This window comes from Triticum aestivum, chromosome 4A (assembly GCF_018294505.1).
Source record: "Triticum aestivum cultivar Chinese Spring chromosome 4A, IWGSC CS RefSeq v2.1, whole genome shotgun sequence".
NCBI lineage: Eukaryota > Viridiplantae > Streptophyta > Magnoliopsida > Poales > Poaceae > Triticum > Triticum aestivum.
Genome location: NC_057803.1, coordinates 384,355,725 through 384,382,065, shown reverse-complemented (window position 1 = coordinate 384,382,065; position 26,341 = coordinate 384,355,725).

Sequence of the window (26,341 nt, the reverse complement as noted above, 5' to 3'; positions counted from 1 at the left end):
AAGAGTTGAAATAATAAAAGGCATTGGGATTTTTGCAAGTGTGTTAAGGTAATTCCACGTAATGGGAATATAATTTATATAGCTCCCTAAAATATTGGGAGAATAAGTTTTAAAGAGTAATCACCATAGTGAATATCCCTCGATTTAAATGGACCGAAGATCCATGCAATTTGTTTAGTTGAGTTAAGAGAAAAAATGACATGATGGCATGATGACATGATGCAATGCACATGATGCAAAGATGAAAGCGATGAACCAAACAAATCACACGATGAAACCCGGAAACCCTGGAAGGCATCTGAAGCTCTGGTCTTGGGGCGTTACACAGCGGAGGAAGGCCAGCGTTGCCTTGAGAACGGTCCTTGCGAGGCTAATCCCTAGGGGCCCTCGTGAAGTTGGCCCTGCCAGCGTTCCTCATGAGGCTGATCGCGTCAGTCCTGGCGGGGGTCTCGGTTGTCCCAGCATCCCCCACCTGGGCCTCCTCCATGGCTATAGCCTCGGTCAGTGCCCTCGGGGCGACGACCGAGGCGCCCAACAAGGATGGCCCTGAGCTCTTGGCAGTCATTGGTGTTGTGTCTATGCACGTTGTGGAAGACTCAAAATGGGTGACTGCCCTCGGATGACCCCGGGGTTGTCACAGCCGCGCTTCATCTCGGGGCCGGCCGTGAGCACGGATGGACCCTTGCGCTTCACGTCCTTGGTCTTGGCCTTCTTGTCTTCTGGATCAGCTTCCGGGAGCTCCAGAAGGGAGAGGTGACCTTCCTCGGCCCTTGCGCACATGGTTGCCATGTTGAACATCTCTAGAGCTGAGCACATGTCCTCGTGTATGGCGAGCTATTCCTTCATCTTGACATCTCGGACGTCATTAGTGAGCGTCGAGATGATGGCTTCGTCCAACACCTTGGGAATCTTGAGGCGGACGTTGGTGAAGCACTGGATGTATTTGTGCAAGGTTCCCCTGGCTGCTGCTTGATGCGTTGCAGGAGTGCGATCGCGAGTGCCCTGGAAGTTGGCGATGAAGCGCTCACGCATCTCATCCCAGGAGGATATCAATCCCGCGGGGAGGTTCAGGAGCCATGAGCATGCACCATCCTTGCGATCCATGGGGAACCAGTTCGCCATGACCTTCTCATCGCCACTGGCCGCCTTGATGCTCGGTTCATAGAGCTGCAGAAACTCGGGGGGGGGGGGTCGGGGGTGCCGTCGTAGCGTGGAGGCAGGTCTGGCTTGAACTTGCCAGGTCAGACGATGCGGCGAAGCTCCGGAGTGAATGCATGGTAGACTGCCTCACTTACCGGAGCCTGCCATGGAGGTGGGACCTGATCTTGGTGCTCGCGCACCATCACCTCAGGAGGCACACGGTCTTAACGTGGCGGTGCTGGGCATGGGGCCCCTGCACCACCTGACAGGTTTCTTCGTTGCGCGCTGGCGCCCTGCACGGTGGGTTGCACCAAGGAACTCACGCTTTGGCGCAAGGATGGCGTCTTGCCTGGGAGGTGGAGGAGGCGCACCGTGAGCCATGTCGCCCGCAAGAGGCGGCGGGGGAGGCAACAAGCAGGACAGCGCAGGGGCCTCTCCCGCGGTGCTGACAAGCTCGGCGATTGCGGTCCAGCCAGTCCTTGTAGAGGTCATTGGTCGGGAAATAGCGCAAGAGCTCACGTGCCATGAGCGATGGAGTGGCAGTGCGTCCATCGCGCCACATAGAAGGCTGCGGCGACGAGGCCTGCTGCTCGTGGGCCACAGGCCCGGTGCTACCTCTTGAGCATGCGTTGGTTTTCCCTTGAAGAGGAAAGGCTGATGCAGCAAAGTAGCGTAAGTATTTCCCTCAGTTTTTTAGAACAAAGGTATCAATCCAGTAGGAGACAACGCACAAGTCACCTAGTACCCGCACAAACAATCAAGAACCTTGCAACCAACGTGATAAAGGGGTTGTCAATCCCTTCACGGTCACTCACAGAAGTGACATCTAATAAAGATAGTAAAGTAAATATGTTTGGTATTTTTCTTGTATAGATTGGAAAGTAAAGATTGCAAAATAGTAAATAAGATGCGATGTAAATAAAAGAGATGCAATATAATAAGGAAGAGACCCGGTGGCCATAGGTTTCACTAGTGGCTTCTCTCAAGATAGCATGTATTATGGTGGGTGAACAAATTACTGCCGAGCAATTGATAGAAAAGCGCATAGTTATGAGAATATCTAAGGCAATGATCATGAATATAAGCATCACGTCCGTGTCAAGTAGATCGAAACGATTCTGCATCTATTACTATTACTCCACACATCAACCACTATCCAGCATGCATCTAGAGTATTAAGTTCATAAGAATAGAGTAACGCTTTAAGCGGGATGGCATGATGTAGAGGGATAGACTCAAGCTATATGATATAAAACCCATCTTTTTATCCTTGATGGCAACAATACAATATGTGCCTTTCTGCCCCTACTATCAATGGGAAAGTACACCGCAAGATTGAACCCAAAGCTAAGCACTTCTCCCATTGCAAGAAAGATCAATCTAGTAGGCCAAACTAAACCGATAATTCGAAGAGACATGCAAATATATCAAATCATGCGTATAAGAATTCAGAGAAGAACCAAATAATATTCATAGATAATCTTGTTCATAAACCCACAATTCATCCGATCTCGGCAAACATACCACAAAAGAGTATTACATCGAATAGATCTCCAAGAAAATCATGGAGAACTTTGTATTGAGAATCAAAGAGAGAGAAGAAGCCATCAAGCTAATAACTATGGACCCGAAGGTTTGTGGTAAACTACTCATGCTTCATCAGAGAGGCTATGGTGTTGATGTAGAAGCCCTCCATGATAGATCCCCCCTCCGGTAGATCACCTAAAAAGGCCGCAAGATGGGATCTCACGGGTACAGAAGGTTGCGGCGGTGGAAAAGTGGTTTCGTGTCTCTCTATGTTCGATCAAGGGTATAAGAGTATATATAGGCGAAATAAGTACATCGGTGGAGCTACTAGGGGCCCACAAGGGTGGGGGCGCGCCCTCCAGCCTCGTGGCCACCTCGTGGAATTCCAGACTTCCACTCCAAGTCTCCTGGTTTTCTTTCGGTCCAAGAAAGATCATCGCGAAGGTTTCATTCCATTTGGACTCCGTTTGGTATTCCTTTTCTGCGAAACTCTAAAATAGGCAAAAACAAAAAACAAAAACTGGCACTGGGCCTCCGGTTAATAGGTTAGTCCCAAAAATAATATAAAAGAGCATATTAAAGCCCACTAAGCATCCAAAACAGATAGCTTTGAACAATCAAAAATTATAGATATGTTGGAGACGTATCAAGCAGCCCCAAGCTTAATTCCTGCTCGTCTTCGAGTATGTAAATGATAAAACAGATTTTTTGATGTGGAATGCTACCTAACATAATTATTAACATAATTTTCTTCATCATGGTATGAATTTTCAGATCCGAAAGATTCAAGACAAAAGTTTAATATATACATAAAAATAATAATACTTCAAGCATAATAACAAAGTAATCATGTCTTCTCAAAATAACATGGCCAAAGAAAGGTCATCCCAACAAACTCATATAGTTTGGCTATGCTCCATCTTTGTCACACAAAAATCACTACTAGGAAAAGGGCTATAGATAATATGACAATAATGGTGCACCAGACATGTGGTGCGCCACTACTATATAGCAGCAGCGCACCATGTGCTGGTGCGCCATTAGTGTCTGTCACACTAATGGCGCACCACACCAATGGTGCGCCACTACTAACTTATTTTTTTCCAAAAATACTAATGGCGCACCCGGACAGTGCGCCATTACTAGTTTTAACTAGTAATGGCGCACCACTCACCCCGTGCGCCATTACTAACAATTTTTTTTCCAAAACTAGTAATGGCGCACCTTGGTACAGTGCACCATTACTATTATTCCCCCCTCTATCCCTTTTCCCCTCACGGCCCCCACGCCAGATCCCCCTCCATCTCGATCCCCCTCGCCGCCGACAACCCCCCTCACCCTCCCCCGCTCCACCGCCGCCGATGACCCTCCGCACCCTCCCCCGCTCCGCCGCCGCCCGGCCCACCCCACCCCACTGGCAGCTGCACCTTGTTCCACCGCCGTGAGGAGGAAGCCGGAGCCCGGAGGTGGAGACTTCGGCGGGGCTACTCGCAGTCCATCGACGGCTAACAACGAATGGCTACGCGACGCGACCAGTCCGGCCCACGACCACGACCACGACTGGCGTCCTCCTCCTTCCTACAGTCTACATCTCCGATGTGATGCCAACCACCGCCTCGTCAACGACTGTAAATGCTCCCTCCCTCCCTCCTTCCTCTACTCCTCTCCTCTATATAGTGTAATAATTTTTATGAATAAAAAATTAAAAAAAGTTACTAATGGCGCACCGGGAGGGGGTGCGCCATTGTTATCAACAAAGAAAAGTTACTTATGGCACACCCCATGGTGGTGCGCCATTGCTATGGATGTACATATGGCGCACCCCCGGGAGGTGCGCCATTGCTATCCCTTTCACCCTGCCTCCATCCCTTTCCCCCTCGCCCCCCGCGCCGATCAAATCCCTAGCCCCCGAGCATCCACCGCCGCCGCCCTTTCCCCCTCGCCGCGGACGACCCCTTTCCAGCGCGCCCTCCCCCCACCTCCAGCACTCCTCCACCCATCACCACCGCAGCTCTTCCACCCCTCACCACCGCAAGCCGCCGCCACCCCCGAGCATCCACCGTTGCCGCCGCTCCCAAGCATCCACCAACACCGCCACCGCCCCCAATCAACCATCCACCGGCGCCGCCCCCTCCCCCTCCTCCCAACCATCTACCACCCTCCATTGGACCACAAGCCACTGCTGTCGTCGCCCCGAAGCAGCAGATTGAGCGGAGACAAGACGCCAAAGTAAGTTGCTCTCTCTTCATGCAATTATCTTTTTGCTACAGCTGCTATCCTACAATTATCTTGTGGTGATGGTTTGGATCAAAACAGAGGTGCTAGCAATGTTTCAGAATTCTTGGAATTGTAGGAAATGAAGTTTCTTCAGAAGCCGCAAATGTTGAAAATTTAGAGCTTGTGATCAAGAGATGTTTGGGAAAAAGGAGTGTAGGTACTGTTCTTGTGTTGGGATAATTTTGTAGATTTTTAGGAGCTAGGGGAAATGGGGTTGTAGTTGTAAACTGAAAATGGATCACAATAGCAAAGTGGGTGTTTCGCTCAAAAATTTCAAAATAGTAGGATGGGTCTTTGTTCAAAAATGATTTATAGGAATTATAGGGTCTCCCAAAAATTTTGTGGCAATTTAAAAAAAATTATTTGAATTAGTTTTAGTGCAACAGAGGCAACTCAGAGTTTGAAAATGGGATTAAAGGAATTTGTTTTGGGGGTAAATTCTATTATGAAATAATTCCTACTGTTATTTAAAATGTAAATGAAATGATTTAAGAAAACTACCAAAGTCCACAATATTATCTCCAAAAATTCTTAATAGAATGGAAGGAAGAATTTCTGCTAAGTGATTTCAATATATGAAGTTTCAGAATAATATATAGGATTGTTGGTTTTTAACCTTGGTTGCCATTGTTTCTATTTGTAACAGTCTGAAGAATGACTCATGCTGTTTGTGTTATCGGCTACCTAACAATCTCTAAGTCAAATCAACTAGCTGGAGTAGATTTGTGCACATAATACTCCTTCCAAGACAATTTGTTTCAAAGGAGTAGTTTCAGTTTGCTTGCAAGGAGTAGTTTCAGTAAAGTTTCAGCATGGTTAGAGTGTAGTTTCAGTAGCCGATTTGCTATTCACTTTGTGCTATTAGTTTGATTCCATCTTTGTGCCCACTCTGAAGAGTATTCGTATATGCTTGGAACTAAACAGAATTATACAGTGAACTTCTGCAGGCTGATCTGAGTTGGACCATCCTTTGCAGCCAACTTCTCTTCGGCAAGAGGAAGAAAGAAGAATCAGGGTACGGTTTCACCCCTAGAAGATATATTGCTATACCCCGAGTGAAGGGAAGGAGTTTGCTGGGTTTTGTCTCCTACCATCGTGTCGTGAAGATTTTGCAGGTACCCCGGAAGGCCCTTGAGTTTGCCGGAATGTCGATTAACTTCCGTTCCGGCAAATTCGGGTACTCCATATGTCCTATTTTCAGCAAAGGTCAAGCTGAAATTTTCCATGAATTTTAGCATGACTTTGCTAAAAATAGGACATATGGGGTACTTTCGACAAATGCATGGGCCGGGGTATCTTAGTACTTAATTAAGTAGGATCAACTGCCTCTTGTGTTATACATATAGAAGTATGATATCAACTCATAGTTATTACTAATATCAGTTGCTCGTCATGGTTAGGAGTGTACCGATTGGTGAGAAGCTCTTCATAGGAGGAGACCTCAATGGCCACGTGGGTACATCTAACACAGGTTTTGAAGGGGCGCATGGGGGCTTTGGCTATGGCATCAGAAATCAAGGAGAAGATGTCTTAAGCTTTGCTCTAGCCTACAACATGATTGTAGCTAACACCCTCTTTAGAAAGAGAGAATCACGTCTGGTGACTTTTAGTAGTGGCCAACACTCTAGCCAGATTGATTTCATCCTCTCGAGAAGAGAAGATAGGCGTGCGTGCCTAGACTGTAAGGTGATACCTGGGGAGAGTGTTGTACCCCAGCATAAGCTGGTGGTTGCTGACTTCCGCTTTCGGATTCATGTCCAGCGGGATAAGCGTGCCAAGGTCGCTAGAACGAAGTGGTGGAAGCTCAAGGGGGAGGTAGCTCAGGTGTTCAAGGAGAGGGTATTTAAGGAGGGCCCTTGGCAGGAAGGAGGGGATGCGGACAATGTGTGGATGAAGATGGCGACTTGCATTTGTAAGGTGGCCTCGGAGGAGTTTGGAGTGTCCAGGGGAAGAAGAAGCGAAGATAAGGATACCTGGTGGTGGAATGATGATGTCCAGAAGGCGCTTAAAGAGAAGAAAGATTGCTTCAGACGCCTATACCTGGATAGGAGTGCAGACAACATAGAGAAGTACAAGATGGCGAAGAAGGCCGCAAAGCGAGCTGCTGGTGAAGCAAGGGGTCGGGCATATGAGGACCTCTACCAACGGTTAGGCACGAAGGAAGGTGAAAGGGACATCTATAAGATGGCTAAGATCCGGGAGAGGAAGACGAGGGATATTGGCCAAGTCAAATGCATCAAGGACGGAGCAGGCCAACTCTTGGTGAAGGACGAAGAGATTAAGCATAGATGGCAGGAGTACTTCGACAAGCTGTTCAATGGGGAGAATGAGAGTTCTACCATTGAACTGAATGACTCCTTTGATGAGACCAGCATGCGTTTTGTGCGGCGCATCCAGGAGTCTGAGGTGAAGGAGGCTTTAAAAAGGATGAAAGGAGGCAAGGCGATGGGCCCTGATTGTATCCCCATTGAGGTGTGGAAAGGTCTCGGGGACATAGCGATAGTATGGCTAACCAAGCTTTTCAACCTCATTTTTCGGGCAAACAAGATGCCAGAAGAATGGAGACGGAGTATATTAGTACCAATCTTCAAGAACAAGGGGGATGTTCAGAGTTGTACTAATTACCGTGGAATTAAGCTGATGAGCCATACAATGAAGCTATGGGAGAGAGTTATTGAGCACCGCTTAAGAAGAATGACAAGCGTGACCAAAAATCAGTTTGGTTTCATGCCTGGGAGGTCGACCATGGAAGCCATTTTCTTGGTACGACAACTTATGGAGAGATATAGGGAGCATAAGAAGGACTTGCATATGGTGTTCATTGACTTGGAGAAGGCCTATGATAAGATACCGTGGAATGTCATGTGGTGGGCCTTGGAGAAACACAAAGTCCCAGCAAAGTACATTACCCTCATCAAGGACATGTACAATAATGTTGTGACAAGTGTTCGAACAAGTGATGTCGACACCGATGACTTCCCGATTAAGATAGGACTGCATTAGGGGTCAGCTTTGAGCCCTTATCTTTTTGCATTGGTGATGGATGAGGTCACAAGGGGTATACAAGGAGATATCCCATGGTGTATGCTCTTTGCGGATGATGTGGTGCTGGTTGACGATAGTCAGACGGGGGTAAATAGGAAGTTAGAGTTATGGAGACAAACCTTGGAATCGAAAGGGTTTAGGCTTAGTATAACTAAAACCGAGTACATGATGTGCGGTTTCAGTACAACTAGCTGTGAGGAGGAGGAGGTTAGCCTTGATGGCCAGGTGGTACCTCAGAAGGACACCTTTCGGTATTTGGGGTCAATGTTGCAGGAGGATGGGGGTATTGATGAAGATGTGAACCATCGAGTCAAAGCCGGATGGATGAAGTGGCGCCAAGCTTCTGGCATTCTTTGTGACAAGAGAGTGCCACAAAAGCTAAAAGGCAAGTTCTACAGGACGGCGGTTCGACCCGCAATGTTGTATGGCGCGGAGTGTTGGCCGACTAAAAGGCGACATGTTCAACAGTTAGGTGTGGCGGAGATGCGTATGTTGAGATGGATGTGTGGCCACACGAGGAAGGATCGAGTCCGGAATGATGATATACGAGATAGAGTTGGGGTAGCACCAATTGAGGAGAAGCTTGTCCAACATCGTTTGAGATGGTTTGGGCATATTCAGCGCAGGCCTCCAGAAGCTCCAGTGCATAGCGGACGGCTAAAGCGTGCGGAGAATGTCAAGAGAGGGCGGGGTCGACCAATTTTGACATGGGAGGAGTCCGTTAAGAGAGACCTGAAGGATTGGAGTATCGACAAAGAGCTAGCTATGGACAGGGGTGCATGTAAGCTTGCTATCCATGTGCCAGAGCCATGAGTTGGTTGCGAGATCTTATGGGTTTCACCTCTAGCCTACCCCAACTTGTTTGGGACTAAAGGCTTTGTTGTTGTTGTTGTTGTTGTTGTAGTTGCTCGTCATCGATAAACCCTAATCTGGTAGGATGACCTACTAAAAAAGCCCATACCACATATTCTATTTGGATGGCCCTCCTAACCCTTGACCATAAATACTTGAGATGGATGTAGCAGGCTTAAAGAAAGAAATGTTGAAATGGTACGCAACGACGACAAGTGTTTTTTCGTAATTGAGCTTGACTATAACTATTTCAACGTGTAATTTTCATCTTTTACAATTCGAGTAGCTTATCCCATGCCATGCAAGGCGCTATGTCTTGGAGAGGATGTGTTTTGAAGACCATGAAAGTTCTGAAACAAAGAAAATTCACCTAAGGACTCATCATGATGTGGATTTTGAAGTAAAGTTGTACAATTCTGAGAGCATAACCCATTTTGGTTGCAAAAAATGGGAAGCACTTTGCAAGATGTATGGTTTTGATGAGGGTATGCTTGTCACCATGGATCTCGGTGATCCTGAAATCAAGCAAGACAATATGGACATTGGGGTCCTTGTTGATACGCCTCTAATTCTACCGCTATGTGAGTTTCTCAAACATAGTTATTAGCTAATTTGTATTGTTTATTTCAAAATAGTTGACAGCTTATTTCCATTGACAGGTTATTTTCATTCTTCAAAGAATGTGCGGGAGATGGTAGACAAAACCCACTACACCGATGGCTCTGAATTAACTTACAAAGAGAAAAATCATTTGGTCGGATTTTGTACTGACATTGAGAATTACAATATATACAATCAAACTCCTCGACATTATGGTCAATACGTGCCACTAGTGCATGTGTCCAACTACGGTAACTACCATGGATATACCCTGGTATGATTTTTTACTATTACGACATCCGTGCATCTTTTGCATACTTCTAAAACTAGTACATCATTGCTAACTATGAAGTTATTACTATGTTTTTCAACAGATAATCCGAGAGAATTGTGTGCCTCATTTGATGTATCAGAAAGGTAGCCTTAATGTTTTGAACATACAGCCAGGTCATCCGACGAATCTCAACTGTCCATACCAGATTTCTAAAAGAAGTGGAGACATGCAAATCAAAGGATGGAAAAAATGTATGGACAGTCGAAAGGAGGTTCTTGGAAGCAAAAGGAAGCGAAGCGCAAGAATTGGAGACAGGATGATCTCCATTCTCCATAATGGAGAGTCAGGGTCTATATTGTTTTATGCTATTTTACCTTAAATAGGGTATTTAGGTCCTGCCTAATACTGATGATCATGTGCTAAGAACAATGAAGTAGGGTTGGTTCGATGACTATCAAGATGATGATCATATGACTTGTTATTAATAACGAGTAGAAGTTGTATGCTGATGATTAGTAGGACTTGTTAGGATTAGTATTACTCCGACAAACTCGCTACTCGTAGTCTGGAGACTTGTAATGTTCTATCTTTGTTCGGTCTTTTGAATTTGGAGACTAATCTTCTATTGTATTCGATGAGTCTGTTGTTGCTATGTGGTGCTGTCTATATTCTGTCCAGTAATATATTTTGTAACCTGCGCAAATATCAGAAAAAAATCCCTAGTGGCGCACCACCAACTAGTGGCGCCATTAGTAAGCCAGAGCACACTAGTGGCGCATCATCAACTAGTGCGCCATTAGTAAGACAGAGAAGATGGGTAAATATGGCCCCTGGGAGGCATACTAATGGCGCATCGTGGGTATACTAATGGTGCACTGCATGGTGCGCCATTAGTATACCATATACTAATGGCGCACCCGTGGTGCGCCATTAGTAAAAGATTCTAATGGCGTGATGCTAGTGGCGCACATGTGGTGCGCCATTAGTAGGCAAAATAGGTGCGCCACTAGTAGGCCTTTTCCTAGCAGTGATATATTCAAATCATGCACAACCCCAGTGACAAGCCAAGCAATTGTTTCATACTTTAGTATTCTCAAACTTTTTCAAGTTTCACGCAATTTATGAGTACTTCCTACGCATAGGCATCTTATAGGCAAACAAATTATCATAGCAAGCAAAAACTAGCATATGCATGGAAGAGGAAAGAAACAATAGCAATCTGAACATAACTAGAGGTAATTTAGCAACGTGAAAATTTCTACAACCATATTTTCCTCTCTCATAATAATTACATGTAGGATCATAAGAAAATTCAACAATATAGCTATCACAAAACATATTCTTAACACGATCCACATGTATGCAAAGTTGACACTCTTCCAAAATAGTGGGATTAACATTAACTAAAGTCATGACCTCTCCAAACCCACTTTTATCAAAAACATCATAAGATTGAACATTCTCCATATATGTGGGATATAAAGTTGACATTCTTCCAAACCCACTTCCAATATTATTGCAAACATTATTATCAATCTCATATTCATCATGGGGCTTAAATAAATTTTCAATATCATAAGAAGCACTATCACCCCAATCATGATCATTGCAACAAGTAGAGGTTTTGCATAAACTAGCATCCCCAAGCTTAGGGTTTTGCATAAACTTTAAAAAGATTGGCAAGTGGATGTGGATCCATAAACTTTTGGCAAGCAAAGATGCAAGCAAAAAGAAGGCACATGGTAACACAAGATCGAATGGAAGAAGGGCGAAGAAAAGGCAAAGGTGAAGTGGGGGAGAGGAAAACGAGAGGCAAATGGCAAATAATGTAATGCGAGGGAGAAGAGTTTATGATGGGTACTTGATATGTCTTGACCTGACCTGCCCAAAAATTCCATTGGTAGCTGGGAGGACTGGCTGAACAGCCTTCCTTGACAACTTCCAAGGTACATATGTTTGACCTCCGGATGCCGACGACTTAAGTCACATAATTCAACAGCCCGGAGAGTCAGCCAAGAAATTATAGACTAGGTTCCTAACTAAAAAGAACCAGATCTTCGACTGCCCGGATGCCGAAGCCCTAGCGGCCTTTAAACATAGCATCCAGGACGAATGGCTCGCCCGACACCTCGGCCAAGAAAAGCCAAAGTCCATGGCAGCCCTCACGGCGCTTATGACCCGCTTTTGCACGGGCGAAGATAGCTGGCTAGCCCATAGCAATAACAATGCAAGCGAACCTGGTACTTCGAAAGCGAGAAATAGCAATGGCAAGGCCCGACGCAACATGCACGAGCGTCGAAGCAACGGTGATAATACCGAGGACACGTCGGTCAACGCCGGATTCAGTGGCTCCAAGTCCGGACAGTGGAAGAAGCCATATAAAAGGAATAATCAAGGCCCTTCCAGCCTAGACCGCATACTCGATCGTCCATGTCAAATCCATGGCACCCCTAATAAACCAGCCACTCATACTCACCAGAGTCGTTGGGTCTTCAGACAGGCTGGCAAGTTAAACGCCTAAGACAAGGAGAAGGGGTCGCAAAGCGAGAATGATGATGAGGAGCCCCGTCCACCAAACACAGGGGGACATAAGAAGTTTCCCCATCAAGTCAAAACGGTGAACATGATATATGCTACCCATATCCTCAAGAGGGATCGCGAGCGTGCGCTCAGGGACGTCTATGTGATAGAGCCATTCGCCCCAAAATTCAACCCATGGTCGTCATGCCCGATCACCTTTGATCGCAGGGACCATCCGACCAGTATCTATCATGGCGGTTCAGCTGCACTGGTCCTCGACCCAATAATTGATGGATTCCACCTCACAAGAGTCCTCATGGACAGTGGTTGCAGCCTAAACCTGCCCTATCAGGATACAGTGTGCAAAATGGGCATCGATCCATCAATGATCAAGTCCACCAAAACTCCTTTAAAGGAGTTATACCAGGTGTAGAGGCCCGCTGCTCGGGCTCAATCACATTGGAGGTCGTCTTCGGATCTCCGGACAACTTCCAAAGCGAAGAGCTAATCTTTAATATCGTCCCCTTCTGCAGCGGCTATCACGCGCTGCTCGGACGAACCGCGTTTGCACGATTGAACGCGGTGCCACACTCTCCTTATCTCAAGCTCAAGATGCCCAGGCCATGCGGCATCATAACAGTCAACAGAAACACGGAGCACTCCCTCCATACCGAGGAGCACACCGCTGCCCTGGCAGTAGAGGTACAGAGCAGCCTTCACAAGCAGAACCTTAATTTGGCGGCCATTCTCCCGGACACTGTCAAACGAGTTCGGACTACTCTGCGGCAGGACAATCCAGCTTGTCAGGAGCTCGATTAGCAATTCGACCTCCGACTCAGCCCCGACCAAGTGGTGGCATATGTACCGCATGTACATAACTATACAGTAAAAATACCATGGGCAGAGACGGAGGCATAACCATACTGTGATCCACAATACGGCTCGACCTTCCGGGGACACACATACGTTACTTTTTCTTTTATCCCCTTTTTAGGTTTCTTTTCACAGGCCCCTCTCGACGGCCTAATAAATTGGTCCTTTCTAAGGTCGGATACACCAAGATGACAAAGTAGCACATATGTATGGGGGAATCTCTATATGTCCTTCTTGGCGATCATCCTACCTGTTTTCGGGACCCATACGCAGCTCCCCCTTGGTCTTGGCATGTTAAATAGCCATTGTTGCTTATCGCACTTTTTGTTTAAGTACGCTTTAACGTATTAATCAAAATTATAATGGAAACAATTTGTAGCTCAACATATGTGGCACTAGCTTCTTCTTTATTTTTTATTTCGCTATTTTCATTTGCATCCGTACACCTTGGTATGCTGTAGTTCGCCAGGGGCTTTATTGTGACCCACACTATGGCAACAAGTCCAAACACTTTTATAGTATAGTTTGGCACCCCGAATTTAGCATTATATGCATTGGCTCTGAATCATGTCTTTGGTCAATAGTTGGGTTGCCCGGCTCCTATGCTTACTACCTTACGTTTCGCTCTATCGGCTAGGGTAGTAAAGGGAGAACTACTACGATTGTGTCCTGGTTTATCCGGATGAGCACCTCAGTAGAGAAAGCCGAAAATTGATTGTCATGATGCGGCGTGAGCCGGTCAGCTCTTCGGAGTTTTCAAATCTTTAGCGATTTTCCCGCATTATGCGACGAGTCGGTTCTTATCCGATCAAGTGTTTACAGCACCCTAGTCTGGATACTAGGGGCTGCGCCTACATTTTCATTGTCAAGCTCCTATGGGTAAGTGAGGTTAATAAAGCCACATAGTCCGATTGCCTGGTTCGTTGCGCTAAACACCTCCTTTAAGGACCAAACTCTTGGATCAAGAGTGTTTAGATTCATCTCGAACACCCCCGTACTACCTACGTGGGGGCTGAAGCCGATGACTGGCCAACTCTCAGACTTGATGAAACGGCCGCACATGAGGTAAAACTTTAAATAAACAAACAACAAAGCTTTATATTACATATCAAGCCTTGTTTTCATCATACAGGACGGGATTACATGAATGTATTCATTCAAAAATAATGTCCTTAGCACATTCCTCGGCCACAATGCGGGATCCCTTCAGAACATCTTAGAAATACCGCTCGGGCGTGCGGTGCTCCTTGCCCGCGGGCGGTCCTTCGGTCGCGAGCTTGACGGCGTCCATCTTCGCCCATTGCTTCTTGACATGGGTGAAGGGCATCCGCGCACTTTCTATGCAGATCGACCGCTTGATGGCATCAAGCCGAGGGCAGGCATTGACCAGCCGCTTCACGAGGCCGAAGTAGCTGCCGGGTATAGCTTCTGCAGGCCACAGCTGGATTATTAAATCCTTCATGGCTAGTTCGGCCACCCTATGCACCTCGACCAACTGTTTTAGCTGGTCGCTAATGGGCACCGGATGTTCTGGTGCAAGATATTGCGACCAGAACAGCTTCTCCGTTGAGCTCCGCTCTTCGGCCCGGAAGAATTCTGCAGCATCGGAAACACTGCGCGGCAAATCCGCAAACGCCCCTGGAGAACTCCAAATCCGGGTTAGTAAGAGATACCTCTTGCTCACATACTTGCTTTGCATAATAAAATCCTTACCTGCCGTGATCTTCTTGGCCTCTTGGATCTCCCAGAGGGCACCTTGGTCTTTGACCCGGGCCTCTTGTGCGCTTTGGCGAGTATTAGCGACTTCGGACTCTTGGTCCGCATTCTGGCGCTCCAAGGACTCGCACTTCTTCACGGCGTCCTAGAGCCCCTGCTAGACATCACTAACCCTGGCCTCATGCTTTTCTCGGGCGCCTTTTTCTTTTACCGCTCTCTCCTTGGCCTCAGCCAACACCTTCTTGAGGGCCTCCACCTCGGTCGCCGCCCCTACGAAAATATCACGGCACTACAGTCAGCGCAAAAACATTCATACTTTCCGGACATGTATAAAATGACCGAATACCTTGATTGTCCTCCAGCTGTTTTTTCGCACGACCGAGCTCTTCCTCGGTCTGCTCCAGCCTCTGCTTCAGTCCGGAGACTTCGGCAGCATGAGAAGTCGCGGCTACCAGTGACGCCTGCTTATTCACATACACACACATGGTTAGTCTCCTGCGAAAAAAATACTTGATCCTCTGTTCGGCTTTTCTTTTCGAACCCCGAACAAAGTCTCAGGGGCTACTGTCTATACTGTAACTTTCTTTTCACATAAATGCAGCGCTTACCTCAAAGCCTGTTAGAAGGCTTGCATAGGCTTCGGTCAGTCCGCTTTTCACGGACTGAATCTTCTCAATCACAACACCCATGAGGGTACGGTGTTCCTCAATGATGGAAGCACTTTTCAGCGCTTCTAGTAGAGTATCCGATGCCTCTGGTTGGACAGAGGTCACCGGCGGAGTGGGCACACCTCCTTCCGATGAAGGAGGCTGCTTGCCGGATTCCGGAGCATATAGGTCTCTGGGACCGTATTCGGTTGGGGGCTGAATTGGACGTGGCCCCCATCGTCAGTCTCCATGGAGATCTACTCCCCCATGTGTCCGGCGGCCGATGTCTCGCCCTCTGGCACCGTCCTGATGGCCTCCTGCATCTCTCCCTGGCCGGGGATCCTTCGGGACAACACCTCGGTGTCATCCATGGCCATGGGAGAGGAGGCCATTGGATGGGACCCGTTGTCCATCAACTTCGGGTCCAGCGAGTTCCCCAAAGACGAGGATCGCTCAAGGGCGGAATGAGCCGGACTGCAAGTGCATAATTTGACATATTAAAATTATGAAGTAAAAGAGGAGGATATATGACTGCGCCAGGGTCTTCGGATACTCACGATTCGGCCAGGGACTTATCTCGAGGGTGCCGTTCTGGGCTGCTATCGACGTCCCATGCGGAGCTATCCACGAGGGAGGCCTTTCCCATCTTGGACGCCTCCACTTCCAGATCTGTGGAGGCCGCCCTCTTCTTGCCCCCTCTGGGAGGGGGAAGTTGCTTTCTTCCTCCTCTCCCTCCTCCTTGTCGTCTTCACCAGCGAAGTGAGTTTTGGCGTCTTCGGACACCATGTCCTAAGTACCCTTGGGACGGAGGCCTCCTTTGGTCCCCTTGGCCTTCTTCTTGGCCTTCTTCTCCGACGCCACGTAGGGTGTCGTAACTAGCATCTTCGTCAAGAGCAGGATGGCTAGTTCCTCGGGCAGCGGAGCCGAACACCGAATCCGCTCCGCCTTCTTTGTCCAACCGTAAAAAGGAAAATAGGGAAGTTGGGTCATCCTCCTTGAGCAAGCAAGACAGGGATATGCCTTGAATGCACGGAAAACATACCGAACTGGCGGGATGGGCCAGATCGTGCCCGTAGTCCTCGGTTGTCTCCGGCCACGTCTCGTTCGCCTTGAAGAGCACTGTCAGATTTCGGGTTCCAGCAAACCCTTAAGGATCGAACTCTGGGGTGCGCACTGAGATCTTTCCCCTACCGACTCGCGCTTCTATGGCTCGCAAGAAATCTAGGCTAGAAAGAAGAACACTCAAGGGACTCGAGGTTTATACTGGTTCGGGCCACCGATGTGGTGTAATACCCTACTCCAGTGTGTGGTGTGGTGGATTGCCTCAGGGGCTGATGATGAACAATATAGGGGGAAGAACGGCCTCGCGAGAGGTGTTCTTGAGCTGGTGCGGTGTGTTCTACTCGGTCTGGATCTCCCTCTCTCTTTCTCTTCTCTCTTTTCCCCATTTTCTCCTCTTTTTCTCCTCCTCTCTTTTTCTGGTGGTTAGTCCTATTTATAGAGGCCCTGGCCTTCTTCCCAAATAATGAGCGGGAAGGGCGCCAACAATTGGCCGCTTTGAAGGGGAATATCTAGTACAAGTTATCCTGACCAAAGGTGGTCTTCGGCTGCCAAAAGCACTGGTGATGATGCCGTCTCGGGCTCCATGGTGACCTCCGTCCTGCCGCTCTGCTGGTCTTGGTCTCGTTGCACCGGAATGGTAACCTTTACCCGATGCCTTGGCCTGCGTTTGCTCCCTTTGAATTGAAGGGGAAACAAGGACACTGCGCAGGCCGGTGCCCACCATGCGCCCGCCTAATCTCGATCATCATGGCTTGCGTCATGGGCTCCTCGTGAGGCACCCCTGCCTTGATCTCTCCGTCTCCTCGCGAGCCTGCCTGATGAGGCTACTCCTGAGGAAGCCTCGTGTCGTCCGCCCCAGAAGGCTTGGCCCCTTGCGAGGGTCTTGAGCTTGAGCTGATGAAGCTGGGCCGCACTGGGCCCCCACTCGAGCCACGCCGCAGGCCGCAGGCAGGCAAGTCATGGGACCCCCATTCCCAGAATGCCGATAGTAGCCCTCGGGCCCAAGGCGCGCCCGGGCTTGGCTTAGCAGAGAAGCGAAGGGGCAAGCGCGAAGCGCCGCGGGCCCCAATAGCTGGTGGCCTTGGGCGCCGCGTGGCGATTGATTGGACATGTGCGTGCGCGCTTCTCCACGACGCCTCGGCAACCATCCATCTGACAAATAGGTGCCCGGGCCATGCTTACTTGCTTTGTTCTCGTTTGCCTTGCCCTAGATCCCCTTTCTCGCTCTTCTCCTTCCTGCTCCCGAAATCCTCCAGATCTGTCTCAATCCTTCCCATCCGGCACACCATGGCGCCTCGCAAGTCCCCAACCGAGGCCTGGTACTCGCCGGCTCTAGATCCCCCAAACTTGTTGGAGAAGAACCTCGCCCTCACGCGCCTGATGACGGTCGCGTAGGACAGCAAGGGGGCGACTGTGCTCAAGGCCGACTCCGACCAGCCTGAGGGCAAGGGGAGCACCTTCTATCCGTTCTTTATGAGCGGCATCATCTCCGGTCTGGTGCCTCCTTTCTCCGACTTCTTCTTTGTTGTTCTCCGCCAATACAACTTGCAAGCTCTACATCTCCACCCCAACTCTATTCTTCTCTTGGCGATTTTCGCTTACTATTGCGAGGCTCACGTTGGGGTGAAGCCCTCGGTGGCCTTGTCGCGCCACTATTTTTCCCTTCGGGTTTCTCGTGCCCATGTTTCCGCATGCGCGAGATTTATCGCATACTCCAACTCCAATGTTATCTCGAAGCCTGGGAAGAGAATCAAAGGCTTCCGGAGCAAGTGGGTCATGGTGGACCTCGGGCGCCTCCACCCCCGACTGGTGTTTCCTACAGGGCAGCCCAAGGCCGTTGATGCGTGGTCCCGCGCGGAGCTTGTCGACCCCCGTGCGAAGGCGGTGCTGAAGAGGATGAATGCAGACCTAAGGCCAGGCAACTTGGGGGCTGCGAAGCTGATAGGGGCTACACTCCTGAGGGAGTTCTTGGAGCACCGGGTGGCTCCACTCGAGGAGCACTCGCTCCCATTGTGGAGGCTTGGGAAAGCGGACGCCGCCCTGCGCCTAAGCTCCGAGGCCCTGACCGACGAGGATCTGGTCGCGACCCTCCACTCCTTGGTTGGGGGAGACGTGGTGAGCCCGGTGGACGCCCCCGTCCCCCTGTTCCTTCGTGACGATTAGGAGCAGGTGGTGAACACCATGCCCACCTTCAATGGTGAGGGGCTGGTGCCTGGGGAAGCTCCCGAGGATCTGGCGGCGCTGGCGATGGTGGACGTGTCCTCCGGCAGCTCCAGCGGGACTGAGAGGAAAGAAGAGGCGGAGGAGGAAGAGTCTGACTCTGAGGCGACTGGCAAGGAGTCGGGGGAGTCCTTCCCTCGACGCAGGTCCCAGGCCCTCCGCTCCATGCCGGATGATGACAAGGCTAGCGCCAGGCGAGTAGGGGAGGACTCTCCCTTGGTCACAAGGAAGGGCAGGTCGGGGCCGGTTCTCCCAGGGTCTGCTCTGGTCCCCGGGCGGTCTGAGGCTGGCTCCGGCCCTCCTGAAGTGCCCTCTGCTTCCGGGCCTCCCAAGGCTGACCCCAGCTGCAGGCGCTCGGGCTTCAAGTTTGGCCGGAAGCTGCTTGAGTCCGCGAACGATGACCAGTAAGTGCTCGATTTGTGCTTCGCTTGGTTTCTGCCGCCGAGGCTTGACGTCTGCACTCTTTTGCCAGGCCGGCACCTGCAGCGAAAAGGTTGAGAGGGGCTTCTGTGGCCCTGCTTGGGGCGAGTCCATCTGCCGGGGTGGCACCTTCATCTGCTGGGGAAGGAGACGGCGAGGCTCGCGCCTCCCCTGCCAGATCGTATTCACGAGGCCAACTGGGACGCTTTGGCGAGGAGTCAGCCCCCGTGGCCCCGCTAACCCTGGAGGCGGCTGCGCTCGATGCTGCAGCCGGGGTGGCCAAGGCCCACGGGGTTCCTTCCTCCAAGCTGTGATCACGCTGCCATCCTCTCCGCCCGCTCCACTGGTTCCCATCTCTTCTGATCCCTTTGCCGCCATCGTGGACCGGGTCGCCAACGAACTGAGCCAGCTGCGGGATGATCTTCTGAGTGCGGACCCTCGCCTAGTGGCGGGCGCATGGAGCTAGCTTCTGGCTGGGCCCGTTCTGCCGCCTCCGTCCAAGCAGCGCTGAGCCAGGCCATGTCGGCCTCCGATGGGGAGAAGCAGGCCGCCAGCCAAGCCAATGCTGCTCGCGACGCTGCCCTGGGCAACGTCGCAGCTGCCCAGGGCGGCTGCAAGGCCCTGGAGGTCGAGCTGCAATGCCTGCGCGACGAGCTCGCCAAGAGGGTCCGCGGCCGCCAGGAGAAGGATAAGGAGATGAAGGCTCAGGAGGCTGCCATCAAGGACCGGGGCGCCAAGCTTGATTACCGCTGTGGCCGGATGGAGATGTTGGAGCGGTCACTGAAGGCGGAGAGGACCAAGCTAGACGCCAAGGCGAAGGTGCTGGCCGAGGATCGGGTGGCCTTCGCGCAGCTGGAGAAGACGGCCCCACCGAGCTACTTCCCTTCCTGGTCCGTGCACTTGAAGATGTCACAGACGGCCTCGGCCCCACGGCCGAGGCCGAGGTGCGTGCCCTGTCTTCTGCAGCGCTGACGCATGTCCTCAGCCATGTCTACCTGCATGACCCAAACGTCGACTTCGACAGCCTGCTGGAACCCGTGAGCGGCGACCTTGCCGCTGCTGCCGCTGAGGCCGTGAAAGGCCGAGCCAAGGCTTTGCTAGGGAGGTTCCGTGCCTTCAGTACCTTGCCCGGGCGCGGTTGCGCCAGCTCCACGGCCTCAGGAGGCGGAGTCGCCTAGCATGACTCCCCCACAGGCGGCGGCACCACTGGAGAGTGATCCCTTCGCGGCTTCTGTCCTGCTTTTACTCCTGCAACATGCACCATGCCTCGCGGAGGCATTTAAACTTTTGTTTGGCATCGTGAAACAATCTATGGCTTGTAATATTTGCTTTAAATTCCCTGGAATTTGCATTTTTCCCTCATATTTTCTTGCGCTCTACGTCGGTAGGGCCCGGCCCCGCGCATACCTCAACCGTTGTTAGCCCCGACCGGAAATCAGGACGGGACTAAGGAGTGAGGTGCTACGTGGCAAGTTAGGCTCCTGAGTCGCGATGCTCAGGAGTCCCCTTGACGCGCGAGCAACAAGTAGGGAAGGGGGGAGCAAAGGAGTGGATTGGTCGTTCTGCGTCGGCAGGGCCCGGCCCCGTGCATACCTCAATCGTCATATGCCCCGACCTGAAACCAGGACGGGACTAAGGAGTGAGGGGCTACGTGGCAAGTTAGGCTCTGGAGTCGCGATGCTCAGGAGTCCCCCTTGACGTTCAAATGGGTTTTCATACCTTGGCTCCGCTCGGGGAGGGGCGCGCGACGATCAGGTCCGAGGGACCTGGCTGGGTGGCGTGCGCTCGGGCATAGCCCGGGCGTAGCACCCGTGTCCAACCCCCTCGCGCGGCACTCCCGAGGGGAGGCATTGCGATGGTGCCAGACACTGAGCTCCGGGCTCCCTGAGGTTGGTACGGCCATGGGCCGCCCTCAGTTGTTTATCACCAGCGCGGAGAATAGTGCTTCCGTATGTGTACGGGCATAGCCGCTCCTCGGCAGTGTCGTCAGCCAGCACGGAGCATGGTGCTTCCACTGGTACATCGGAGGGGGCTCCCCTCTGGGAGGAGCCCCCGGGGTGTGTACAACCCCGCCCTGGCACGTGGCCGGCACGGTAGGGCTAGGAGAGGTGTCTCTGGGCACTTGTGATTCAGCGCGGGACTCACGAGGCCCTACCTCGAGGCGGGTTGCGCCTGGCTCTGGGCCTTTATCAATGGTGTGTTCCTGCAGGGTGGTTAGAATGCAAATGCTCTATGTCCTCAGGTCCCGCCCCTCGAGCGAGCTTAGCCACTGCTGGTATGACAGGTCACGGTGCCGTGGGTCAAGGCCAGGGGGTGAGGGCTGGAGAGCCAGTAGGATCCCATGAGTTGCGATGCTCAGGTACCCCCCCCTTTTAACGTGTAAGCGCTTTGCATGAGAGTGGAGAAGTCTATGATAAGCAGTAGATGATGATCATGGGAACCAGATTAAGCGCGGAGGAGCAAATTCATTTCAAGTAGATGCGGGAAAAGAAAACACCGCTGGGCCAGGCCCGAGCAGCTTGGGGATGATGCAGCCCGAGGGGCGCCCCCAACAAGGTAGGTAAAGAGCGTAAGCAAAACGGATACATGCCGCAGGGACGGACCCACGCAACCTGGGAACGACGCGGCCCTGTGGGCTCTCCCAGCTAAAAATGGAACTTGAAAGATGTCACCTGATGCCGTTGAAGATGAAGTGATGCCGAAGAAGTGGGCGACGTGCGGTGAAGACGTCGACCCTCACGAGCCCCCAGGCCTAGGAGCCTCAGGAGGCTCCGAGGGCACGGGTAGGTCTTTGAGGGCCATCTCCACCTCCGCCAGGACCACACAATGCCTGACCTCCTGATCCTCCAGAATGCTCCTCAACAGGCACTGATGAGCGGCGACCGCGTTCGGCAGGCCGAAAGGCATGCGAATGTAGCTGTGAGGTGGACCCTCGCAACGCCCCATGCGTGAATGCCAGAGGCGCTCCTGAGACGCTGCTCGGTTGAGCCCTGGCACGTCGATGCAGATGCGCAGCCCACCATCCTCGCCTGGATGTGGGGCCACGACGGGCAAGCGGTGGCTGCTGCGCATGACTCTCGACTCCTGTAGCTCCTGGGTGTTTCCTGCGATGAACTCCTGAGGGTTTGGTCTTCCTTGCCTCATACCTTCCTGAGGGAAACGTGCCTGGAAGAACCCCTGAAAGTGGTGCCCGAGTGCCTCCCTCGTGACCTTGGCAAAGACGGTGGTTCTCCAAGAAAGAGCCCCCGAGCCCTGCCTGAGGAGGGCGTCGGGCGCACTTTCCTATGCGGCAGAGGGTGCCGCTCCCTGAACGGGCGCAAATCCTGACGCAGCGCCTCCAGAGGCGCCTGCCTCCTTATGGCTTGGGCCAGGCGAAGCCTTCTTCTTCTTAAGGGTCGCCTCGGGAAGTCTTCCGCTCCTGTGATCTGGGTCTTCAATTGCTGCGGCTTGGAACGCACGCTCAAGTGAACGCACCGCGTCTCTTTCCTCACAGGGTATGGTGATAACTCCACCACTTCCTGGCATCTTGAGGACATTGTAGCCATAGTGAGTCACTGCCATGAACTTGGCTAGGGCTGGGTACACGAGGATTGCGTTGTATGGCAGGCGAATGTGGGCGACGTCGAAGTCGATGAGCTCGGTGCGGTAGTTGTTGCGCTGCCTGAAGGTGACTGGCAGGTGAACTTGCCCTATCGGAATAGTGGAACCATCAGTGACTCCTGAGAAAGGCTTGGTCAGCTGGAGCTGATCATACAACACTTGGAGATTGTCGAACGTCTCGACAGACAGGACATTTAGTCCTGCTCCGCCATCAACGAGGGTCCTGGTGACCTGCACATTGCTGATGACTGGGGAGAAAAGCATCGGGAGGACTCCGCCCGTCACCGCGCACTTGAGCTGACCCACTGAGCTGAACGTGATGGCATAGGCAGACCACCTGAGAGGGCGCGTGGCCTCAAGCTTGGGGAGGAGTGCATTCACCTCGTGAGCAAACTGCTTGAAGATGCGCTGTGATGCTGGGGCCTGGGCGCCACCCAAGATGCAAGTGATTGGCGCGGCTCCTGGAAGCCCCCAGCCCCCTCGTCTTGATGTTGGTCTTCATTCCTTCTTGGTGGTGGCGGTAGAGGAGGGAGGCCTGCATTTCCATGCAGGCGATCCTCACGAGGCTGATCCCTCCAACCTCCCTCGCGAGGCTGGTCCTGCCAGCAATCCTCGCGAGGTCGGTCACGCCACCCTTGGCGAGGGCCACGGTCTTCCCATCGTCATCCACCTCTTCCTCCTCCTCGGCAATAGCCCCGGTCGTTGCGCTCGGGGCGTCGTCTGATACGCCAATCTCGCACGGCCCTAAGCTCTTGGCGTTCTTTGGTGTTGTGGGTGTGGAGGTCGTGGTACACGCAGTATCGGCTGCCCTTGGATGACTCAGGTTGATCCCTGCCTCGCTTGGTGTCTGGTTCCGCTGCGAGCATGGCGGCTCCCTTACACTTCACGTCCTTGGCCTTGGGATTTTTCTCTTTTGGGTCGACAGCCGGGAGCTCGAGGAGGGAGAGGCGTCCTTCCTCAGCCCTGGCGCACTTGGTCGCCATGTTGAACAACTCGAGGGATGTGCATAGGTCTTCATGGATTGCCAGCTCCTCTTTCATCTTGATGTCGCACACGCCATCGGAGAAGGCTGAGATAATGGCTTCCTCAGTCACCCTGGGGATCTTGAGGCGAGCGTTGTTGAAGCGCTAGATGTATTTTTGCAGGGTTTCCCTAGCTGTTGCTTGATGCGGCGCAGGTCACTTATGGCCGGGGGCCGGTCGCGAGTACCCTGGAAGTTGGCGATGAAGCGAGTGCGCATCTCGTCCCAGGAGGAGATCGTGCTGGGAGCCAGGTCCAGGAGCCAGGTGCGGGCTCCGTCCTTGAGCGCCATGGGAAACCAGTTCGCCATGACCTTTTCGCCTCCGTTGGAGGCTTCGATGCCCAGCTCATAGAGCTGTAGGAATTCCGCGGGGTCCGCCATGCCATCGTAGCGAGGGGGCAGATGAGGCTTGAACTTGCCTGGCCATGTGATGCCGCGTAGCTCGGGGGTGAAGGCGCGGCAGCCTGCTGTGGCCACCGGCGCCCTTTTGGGGTGCTGGGCCTGCTCCTGGTGATTACCACACTTCGCCGCTTGGAGCAGCGCGGGGTCTCGGCATGGAGGCGCAGGGACGTGATCTTGGCGTGCCGGTGCTGGGAGCGCGCGAGCACCTTCTTGGGGACGAGGGATCTCTTGGTAGCTCCCTTCTTGCCCCGCAGGCGCCAGACGTGGAGGGTCTCACCCTGGGGCTACGCACCTTGGAGCCAGGGCGCCTTCTTGGGGGAGGGAGGTGGTGGAGGCGCCTCCTGATCTTCGCCCCCTGCGCGGAATGGAGAGCGAGGCAGCAAGAAGGACGACAAAGGAGAGCCCCCTGCGGCACTGACGAGCTCGGTGATGTGGGCGAGCCAGTCCTCGTAGAGGTCATCGACGGGGCGGTAGTGCAGGAGCTCTCTTGCCAGGAGCAGCGCGGCGTGCGTGTGCGTGGGGGCGCGACGGGCGCGGGACGATGAACCGGCTGGAGTAATTGACGGGGTTGCGGTGTGGCCCTCCCGCCGCACCGACGGATGCTGGGACGAGGCCTGCTGCTCGTTCCCTGCTGGGCCGGTGGCGGCGTTGGCGGCAGGCGATGGGGAACGATGATCGCGTCCTCCGACGGGTGCCGTCTGGGCGACACGGGTCGCTAGAGCAGCCCGGCGCTCGGCGCGAGCCCGACAAGCATCAGTCATGGACACGACGGAAGATCACACGCAAATAGCGGAAGAAAGATTCCTACGCACCCCTACCTGGCGCGCCAAATGTCGGATTTCGGGTTCCGGCAGACCCTTAAGGTTCGAACTCTGGGGTACGCACAGAGATCTTTCCCCTACCGACTCGCGCTTCTATGGCTCGCAAGAAATCTAGGCTGGAAAGAAGAACACTCAAGGGACACAAGGTTTATACTGGTTCGGGCCACCGATGTGGTGTAATACCATACTCCAGTGTGTGGTGTGGTGGATTTCCTCAGGGGCTGATGATGAACAATACAGGGGAAGAATGGCCTCGCGAGAGGTGTTCTTGAGCTGGTGCGGTGTGTTCTACTCGGTCTGGATCTCCCTCTCTCTTTCTCTTCTCTCTGTTTCCCCTTTTCTCCTCTTTTTCTCCTCCTCTCTTTTTCTGGTGGTTAGTCCTATTTATAGAGGCCCTGGCCCTCTTCCCAAATAATGAGCGGGAAGGGTGCCAACAATTGGCCACTTTGAAGGGGAACCTCTAGTACAAGTTATCCTAACCAAAGCTGGTCTTCGGCTGCCAAAAGCACTGGTGATGACGTCGTCTTGGGCTCCATGGTGACCTCCATCCTGCCGCTCTGCTGGTCTTGGTCTCGTTGCACAGGAATGGTAACCGTTGCCCGATGCCTTGGCCCGCTCTTGCTCCCTTTGCACCGAAGGGGAAACAAGGACACTGCGAAGGCCGGCGCTTGCCTAATCTCGATTGTCATGGCTTGCGTCACGGGCTCGTCGCGAGGCACCCCTGCCTTGATCTCTCCACCTCCTCGCGAGCCTGCCTGATGAGGCTGCTCCTGAGGAAGCCTCCTGTCATCCACCTGCAAGGCTTGGCCCCTTGCGAGGGTCTTGAGCTTGAGCTGATGAAGCTGGGCCGCACTGGGCCCCCACTCGAGCCACGCCGCAGGCCGCAGGCAGGCAAGTCTGGGGACCCCCGTTCCCAGAACACCGACAAGCACCTTCTAGATATCTTCGTGCGTAGTTCTGAAGAATTGTCGCAAGGTCTTATGCTAGGCCGGATCGAACTCCCATAGATGGCAAGCCCGGTTCTAGCATGGAAGGATCCGGCGAATTAGCATCACCTGATTCAGATCGACGAGCTTGACGTTCTTGTCCATCATGCTGCTGATGCGCGTATGACGCGCTGTCAGCTCGTCCGACGAAGACCAACCCAGGCCCTTCTCTTGCCAGGAGGTAAGCCGCATTGGGGCCCCAGATTTGAATTCGGGAGCCACAGCCCAGGTAGTGTCGTGAGGCTCTATGACGTAGAACCACAGCTTTTGCCACCCCTTGACGGTCTCCACGAAGGTGCCTTTGGGCCACGGGACGTTGGACATTTTGCTCACCATGG